Source organism: Cebus imitator, unplaced genomic scaffold (assembly GCF_001604975.1).
Source record: "Cebus imitator isolate Cc_AM_T3 unplaced genomic scaffold, Cebus_imitator-1.0 Scaffold118, whole genome shotgun sequence".
In the NCBI taxonomy this organism is placed as follows: Eukaryota; Metazoa; Chordata; class Mammalia; order Primates; family Cebidae; genus Cebus; species Cebus imitator.
In genome coordinates, this window is record NW_016107433.1 from 2,230,146 (window position 1) to 2,237,788 (window position 7,643).

The window sequence follows — 7,643 nt, forward strand, 5'->3', positions numbered from 1 at the left end:
TTTTTTAGAGATGGGGTTTTACCATGTTGGTCAGGCTGGTCTTGAACTCCTGATCTCATGTGATCCACCTGCCTTGGCCTCCCAAAGTGATGGGATTACAGGCGTGATCCACGGTGCCCAGCCTGTATTTCTTTTATCTGAGAATATTGCTTCCTGACGAAATTAATGTATTTACTTATGTATGTACATATATATATCATACATATATAAATATGTAATCACACATTATATAAAATGTATAATCACACAATACATACTCATACATATCTATAATATTGTCAAAGAACAAATCCAACATTACCACTACAAACCCACTGTTTAAGGGGTTTTTGTTTGGTTGCTTTTTGTTCTCAGGATATACAAAATCCTATATTTCAAGTCCCTTAAAATAATTTTCTGTGTGGTTATGCTGCTAACTTAATATAGAGTAGGAGTCAGTAAACTTTTTCTCTGAAGGACTAGATAGTAAATATTTTGAGCTTTGCAGCCCATATGGTCTCCGTTGTAACTACTCGACTCTGCCACTGTATCTCAAAAGCAGCCATAGACTGTATGTAAATGGGCATAACTCTATTCCAGTGAAACCTTATTCATGAAAGCAGTTGCTGGACCGGATTTAGACTGCAGATCATAGTTTGGTGACCTTTGACATAGACCACAGAATTTGGTTCATTGGTTCATTTGTTTGTTTTTTATTTTAATAATTGTTTTGCATTTTCCTTTTGATTTAATTTTTTTAACTATGAAAAACAGCTGTTGGGTTCTAAAACTAATAAAATTAGATACAGTTATCCATGTTTCCTCCCCTGCTCTTTCCCTCTGTCTGTAGATGACTTATTTTAGTTAGTTTTAATTTATTCTTTCATCCCTTCTTTTTTGAAAAGATAAGCAAGTAATACATGGTTTCATATTTATTCCTATTTTTACACAAAAGGTAGCATACTATATATAGTTTTTTCTGCATCTGTTTTTTTTTCTTTTGTGAGATGGAGTTTCACTCTTGTTGCCCAGGCTGGAGTGCAGTGGTGTGATCTCAGCTCACTGCAAACTCCGCCTCCTGGTTTCAAGCTATTCTCCTGCCTCAGCCTCCTGAGTAGCTGGGATTACAGGCATGTGCCACCACGCCCAACTAATTTTGTATTTTTAGTAGAGCTGGGTTTATCCATGTTGGTCAAGCTGGTCTCAAACTTCTGACCGCAGGTGATCTGCCTGCCTCAGCCTCCCAAAGTACTGGGATTACAGGCGTGAACCGCTGCGCCTGGCCACATTTTACTTTTTTAACTTAATGTCTTAGAGATTGTTATACAGTTATAAATTTTATAACTTGTAACTTATAACTTAGAGATCATTATAAGTCTTCCTTTTACTCTTTTATAGCTGCATAGTTTATTCAACCAGCTCTCTACTAGTGGACATTTGCATTGTTTTCAAATCTTTTGCTAATTTAAGAAGTACTACAATGAATAGGCTTGTAAATATATCATTTTGCATTTTTTGCCTGTGTATCTATAGGATAGATTCCTAAAAGTGAGATTGCTGGGCCAAAGGGAAATGCCTATGTAATTTTGCTAGATATTGCCAAATTTATCTTCTTGGGGATGTACTGTTTTAGTTCCTACCAACAATGTATGAGAATGTGTGTTTCCTCACAGACTTGCTACAGAATGTGTTATAAAACTTTTGGATTTTAGCCAGTTTGATAGATGGAAAGTGATATTTCAGTATAGTTTTAATTTACTTTTCTCTTGTTATGAGCAAGATTGATCATATGTTCATGTTTAAGGGCCATTTGCATTTCTTTTTCTATAAACTATATCTTTTGCTCATGTAGTGTTTTGTACTCTTTCTTCACATTAGAATGTATTATGAACATGCCATTAAATAATGTTCAACATCATTTAATAGCTAGAAAATATTCCATTATTTATTCATTCAGCAACAATTTATTTTATTTATTGATTTTTTTTTTTAGAGACGGGGTTTCACCATGTTGGCCAGGATGGTCTCAATCTCTTGACCTCGTGATCCCAAAGTGCTGAGATTACAGGCATGAGCCACTGCGCCTGGCCTTCAACAACAATTTATTAAACAGCTTTTACTTGTCAGACTTGTTCCAGGCAAAGAGAATACAGCAGTGAACAAAACAAATTAATGTCCTTGTTTTCAAGGTGCTTTGATTCTAGTTGGTAGAAAAACAATAAACAATAAACAAAATAAGTACTTCACATACATATAGTATGTTAGATACAATTAGACCATAATTTACTCAACAAACATATGTTATTGGACATGCATTTCTACTTTTACACTATTATAAATCATGCAGTGTTGGAAATAGTTATTAATTACATTTTGATTCCTTCTTTGTTCCTTAGAAGGCATATTAGCTTTAGATTTGATGTCTGTTGCTTCTATTTATATTTTCAAAAACAATTTTTTTAGTTTATTTGATCTGGCTGCATGTCCATATATATTTTCAATTTTTTATTACGTTTTCTAAACAAATAGAAAAGTTGATGGCCAGGTGCAGTAGCTCATGCCTTTAATCCCACCACTTTGGGGAGACTAAGGTGAGAGGATTGCTTGAGTCCAGGAGGTCAAGACCAGCCTGGGCAACATAATGAGACCGCCATATCTCTACAAAATGTGAAAAAATTAGTCAAGTGGGGTGGTATGCGCCTGTGGTCCCACCTACTTGAGAGACTGAGATGGAAGGATTGCTTGATCCCAGGAAGTCAAAGGTACAGTGAGTTGTGATTGTGTCACTGCACTCCAGCCTGGGTGACAGATCGAGACTCCCATCTCAAAAAGAAAAAGAAAAAAAGAAAAGTTGAAAGCATTATATGGCAGACACCCTTATACACATTGTTTAGATTCCACAATTCACATTTTTGTATATTTTCTTTATCCCATTTCTATCCATCTATCCATCCATCAATTCATGTTTTCTCTCTTTTTTTGATGCATTTTAAAGTTGCAGATATCACTACACTTTATCCCTGAACACTTCAGAATTATAACATTATAGTTTAATATTTATTTGGATTTTTTTGTAGTTCATTTGTTTCAGGTAAAATTTATATACAGTGAAATGCACAGAGAACACGTATATCATTCAGTGAGTTTTAAAAATGCATGTACTTGGGTGAGGCATGAGAATCCCTTGAACCCACGAGGCAGGGGTTGCAGTGATCCGATATCATGCCACTACACTACAGCCTAGGCGACAGAGCAAGACTCTGTCTCTTAAAAAAAAAAAAAAAGTGTACTTTTGTAATTGAAACCACTGTCAAGATGCATATTATTATGTCCAGTTGAGAAAAGGGGGGAAAAAAAAAAGATATGCATCATTACTGTTATCCCAGAAAGTTCATTTCTGCCCTTTCACAGTCATTTCCCACTCCTACTCTCCTAGAGACAACTGGTTCCGGGTTTTTTACCCCATAGATTAGTTTTGCCTATTCTAGAACTCAATATAAACAAGAAACATCTTGTTGGATATGTGGGCTGTTTCCAGTTTAGGGCTATTATGAATAGTGCTGCTATGAACACTCTTGCAAGTCTTTGTTATGAACATGTGTATTGTGTATTAATTTTTCTTGGGCAAGTATGTTAGAGTGGAATTGCTGGATTATAGGGTCTGTGTATGGTTTTCTCAGAAACTGCCAGACCAACTGTGCCTTGATCATGTCATACTTCTGCTAACAATATATGAGCATTCCAGTTACTTCACGTCATTTGGTAGTATCAATCTGTGTAAATTTTAGCCATTCTGGTGTGTGTAGTGGTGTCTTGTTGTGGTTTTAATTTGCATTTCCCAATAACTAATGATATTGAGCATCTTTTCATATGTAGTTAGTCATTTGAATATCTTCTTTTTTGAAGTATTTGTCCATTTTTTAAATTGGTTTATCTTATGGAACTGTAAAGTGTTCTTCATATATCCTGGATCAATGCGTTTGTCATATATATGTACTGCAAACATTTTCTCCCAGTCAGTGGCTTGCCTTTTCATTTTTAGAACTGTATATTTTGAAAAGAAGTTTTAAATTTTGATGAAGTCTAGTTTTTTCCTTTTTGGCTCATGCTTTTTATGTTATAAGGATTCTGACTGGACACAGTGGCTCACACCTGTAATCCCAGCACTTTAAGAGGCAGAGGAGGGAGGACTGCTTGAGCACAGGAGTTCAAGACCAGCTTGGGCAACATAGTGAGACCCCATCTCTATAAATAATTAGTCAATCATGGTGGCACACAACTGTAGTCCCAGCTTCTTGGGAGCTGAGGCAGGAGGATCACTTGAAGGTGGGAAGTCCTACAGTGAGCTGCAGTCAGGCCACTGCATTCCAGCCTGGGTGACAGAGCAAGACCCTGTTGGAAAAAAAAGAAAAGAAACAAAAACCAAAACAAAACAAAATACAAATCGTTGTCTGTCTAGGATCATAAAAGACTTTCTTCTATGTTTTCTTCTAGAAGTTTTATAGTCAGATTTTGTATTTATGGTCTATTTTGAGTTAATTTTGGTGTATGGCATGAATTAAGGGTCAAAGTTTATTTTATTTTTTTCCATACGGATATCCAGTTGTTCGAACCTCATTTGGTAAAGGAATTTTCTTTCCCTATTGTATTGATTTCATATCTTTGTTGAAGATCAAATAGCCATATAAGTGTGGGACTGTTTCTGGATTCTCAATTGTGTTTTATCAGTCTGCCTAACAGCCTTTATGCCAGTACCACATTGTCTTTAATTACTGTAGTTCTATAGTAAGCTGGGTAGTATAAGTTCTCCAGCATTGTTCTTGACTATTCTGGGTGTTAGCGTTTTCTATATAAATTTTTCTTTTTTTTTTTTTTGAGACGGAGTCTCACTCTTGTTACCCAGGCTGGAGTGCAATGGCGCGATCTCGGCTCACCGCAACCTCCGCCTCCTGGGTTCAGGCAATCCTCCTGCCTCAGCCTCCTGAGTAGCTGGGACTACAGGCACGCGCCACCATGCCCAGCTAATTTTTTGTATTTTTAGTAGAGACGGGGTTTCACCATGTTGACCAGGATGGTCTTGATCTCTTGACCTCGTGATCCACCCGCCTCGGCCTCCCAAAGTGCTGGGATTACAGGCTTGAGCCACCATCTATATAAATTTTTTAATCAGTTTATCAATTTCTGCAAAAAGGTCTGATGCGATTCTTATTGTAATTGCATTGACTTTATAGATCAGTTTTTGGACACTTGCCATCTTTTTTTTTTTTTTTTTTTTATTGAGACATTCTTGCTCTGTCACCCAGGCTGGAGTGCAATGGCGTGATCTCTGATTACCACAACCTCTGTTTCCTAGGTTCAAGTGATTCTCCTGCCTCAGCCTCTAAAGTAGTTGGGGTTGCAGGTGCCCACCACCATGCCTGGCTAATTTTTTTGTATTTTTATTGGAAATGGGATTTCACCATGTTGGTCAGGCTGGTCTCGATCTCCTGATCGCAGGTAATCCACTTTCCTCAGCCTCCCAAAATGCTGGGATTACAGGTGTGAGCCACCACTCCTGGCTGACAATTGCCATTTTAAGATTGAGTCTTCTAATCTATGAATATGGTATATCTCTTCTTTATTTGGGTCTTTAAAGTTTTTTCTCAACTGAGCGTGGTGGCCCATGCCTGTAAAAAGAGTTTTAAATTTCGGCCAGATGTGGTGGCTCATACCTATGCACTTTGGGAGGCCTAGGCAGGCGAATCCCCTGAGGTCAGGAGTTTGAGGCCAGCCTTGCCAACATGGTGAAACCCCATCTCTACTAAAAATACAAAAAAATTAGCCAGGCATGGTGGCAGGTGTCTGCAGTCTCAGCTACTTGGGAGGCTGAGGCAGGAGAATCTTTTGAATCCGGGAGGCAGAGGCTGCAGTGAGCCAGGATTGTGCCACTGCACTCTAGCCTGAGTGAAAAATGAGACTCAGTCTCAAAAAAAAAAAATTAAATTTCATTTTCTCATTTTTGCTGCAAATACAAAATAAAACTTACTGGAATTTCTTTGTTTTGTTTTGTTTTTTAATTTTTGTTTTATTTCTTGTATTCTGTGAACTTGCTAAATTTATTAGTTCTAGTAGTTGTTTTATAGAGTCTTTAGAGCTTTTTACATAAACAATGATGCCATCTGTGAATAAAAACAATTTTGCTTCTTCCTTTCTGCTCTTGTATGTATTTTTTTTAATTTTTATTTTTGTTTTTTGAGTTGGAGTCTTGCTCTGTCACCCAGGCTGAAGTGCAGTGGCACAATCTCAGCTCACTGCAACCTCTGCCCCCCAGATGCAAGCAATTCTCCTGCCTCAGCCTCCTGAGTAGCTGGGATTACAGGTGCATGCCACCATGCCGGGCTAATTTTTCTATTTTTAGTAGAGACGGGGTTTCACCATGTTGGCCAGGCTGGTCTCAAACTCCCAACCTCAGGTGGTTCACCTCCCTCGGCCTCCCAGAGTGCTGAGATTACAGGCATGAGCCACCATGCCTGGCTCTTGCTCTTGCATGTCTTTTTTTGCTGCTTTTGCCCTATTTCAGTGACAGAGATTTTCATTTCACCCATTTTGAGATGGAGTTTCACTCTTGTTGCCCAGGCTGGAGTGTGATGGTGCAATCTCAGCTCACTGCAACCTCTGCTTCCCTGGTTCAACCAATTCTCCTGCCTCAGCCTCCCTAGTAGCTGGGATTACAGGCACCTGGCACCAAGCCTGACTAGTTTTTGTTTTTTAGTAGAGATTCCCTTTCACTATGTTGGCCAGGCTGGTCTCAAACTCCTGACTTCAAGTGATCTGCCCACCTCAGCCTCCCAAAGTGCTGGGATTACAGGCGTGAGCCACCGTGCCTTTCAGAAGATTTTTAGATAACAAATTTATCTAATACATATAGAGAGCTATTTAGATTTTCTATTCTGTCTTGTGACAGTTTTGATAACTTGTATTTTTCAAGGAATATTTTCATTTCATATATATTGTTTGATTTTTGGCATAATGTTTATTAATTTCTCTGTTATGCTTCAATGCTTCTTTGGTTTCTTTAACTGCAACTTCTGTGTTCCAGGCTCAAGCAGTCCTTCTACCTCAGCCCCTGACCACAGGTGTGTACCACCACACCTGGCTAATTTTTTTTTTTAATGTTTTTAGAGACTTAGTCTCCCTGCACTGTCCAGGCTGATCTCAAACTTCTGGGCTCAAGCAATCCTCCTGCCTCGGCCTCCCAAAGTACTGGGACTGCAGGTGTTAGCCACTGTGCCTCGTCCTTTTTACTTTTCTGATATAAGCTTTCCAGCTATAAATTTCCCTCTAAGCATTGCTTGACTTATATCAAACAAATTTTGATGTTTTTCATTAGCATTCAGTTTGAAATCTTATAATTTCTTTTTTGACCATAGATTATTTAGAAGTACATTATTTAATTTCCAAACATTTGAGGCTTTTTGGATGTTTTGTTAATACTTTCTGTCTTAATGCCATGTGGTCAGATAACATACTCCATAGGAAACAGATATCTGTTGAAAATACATATTCTGAGCCGGGCGCGGTGGCTCAAGCCTGTAATCCCAGCACTTTGGGAGGCCGAGGCGGGTGGATCACGAGGTCAAGAGATCGAGACCATCCTGGTCAACATGGTGAAACCCCGTCTCTAC

At 38.3% G+C, this 7,643-nt stretch overlaps 1 protein-coding gene across 1 annotated transcript in view; it reads left to right on the top strand.

Annotated features, from left to right (window-relative positions):
- TANGO6 (transport and golgi organization 6 homolog) overlaps positions 1 to 7,643 on the top strand; it is a 258,258-nt gene that overhangs the window by 7,432 nt on the left and 243,183 nt on the right. The window lies entirely within an intron of this gene.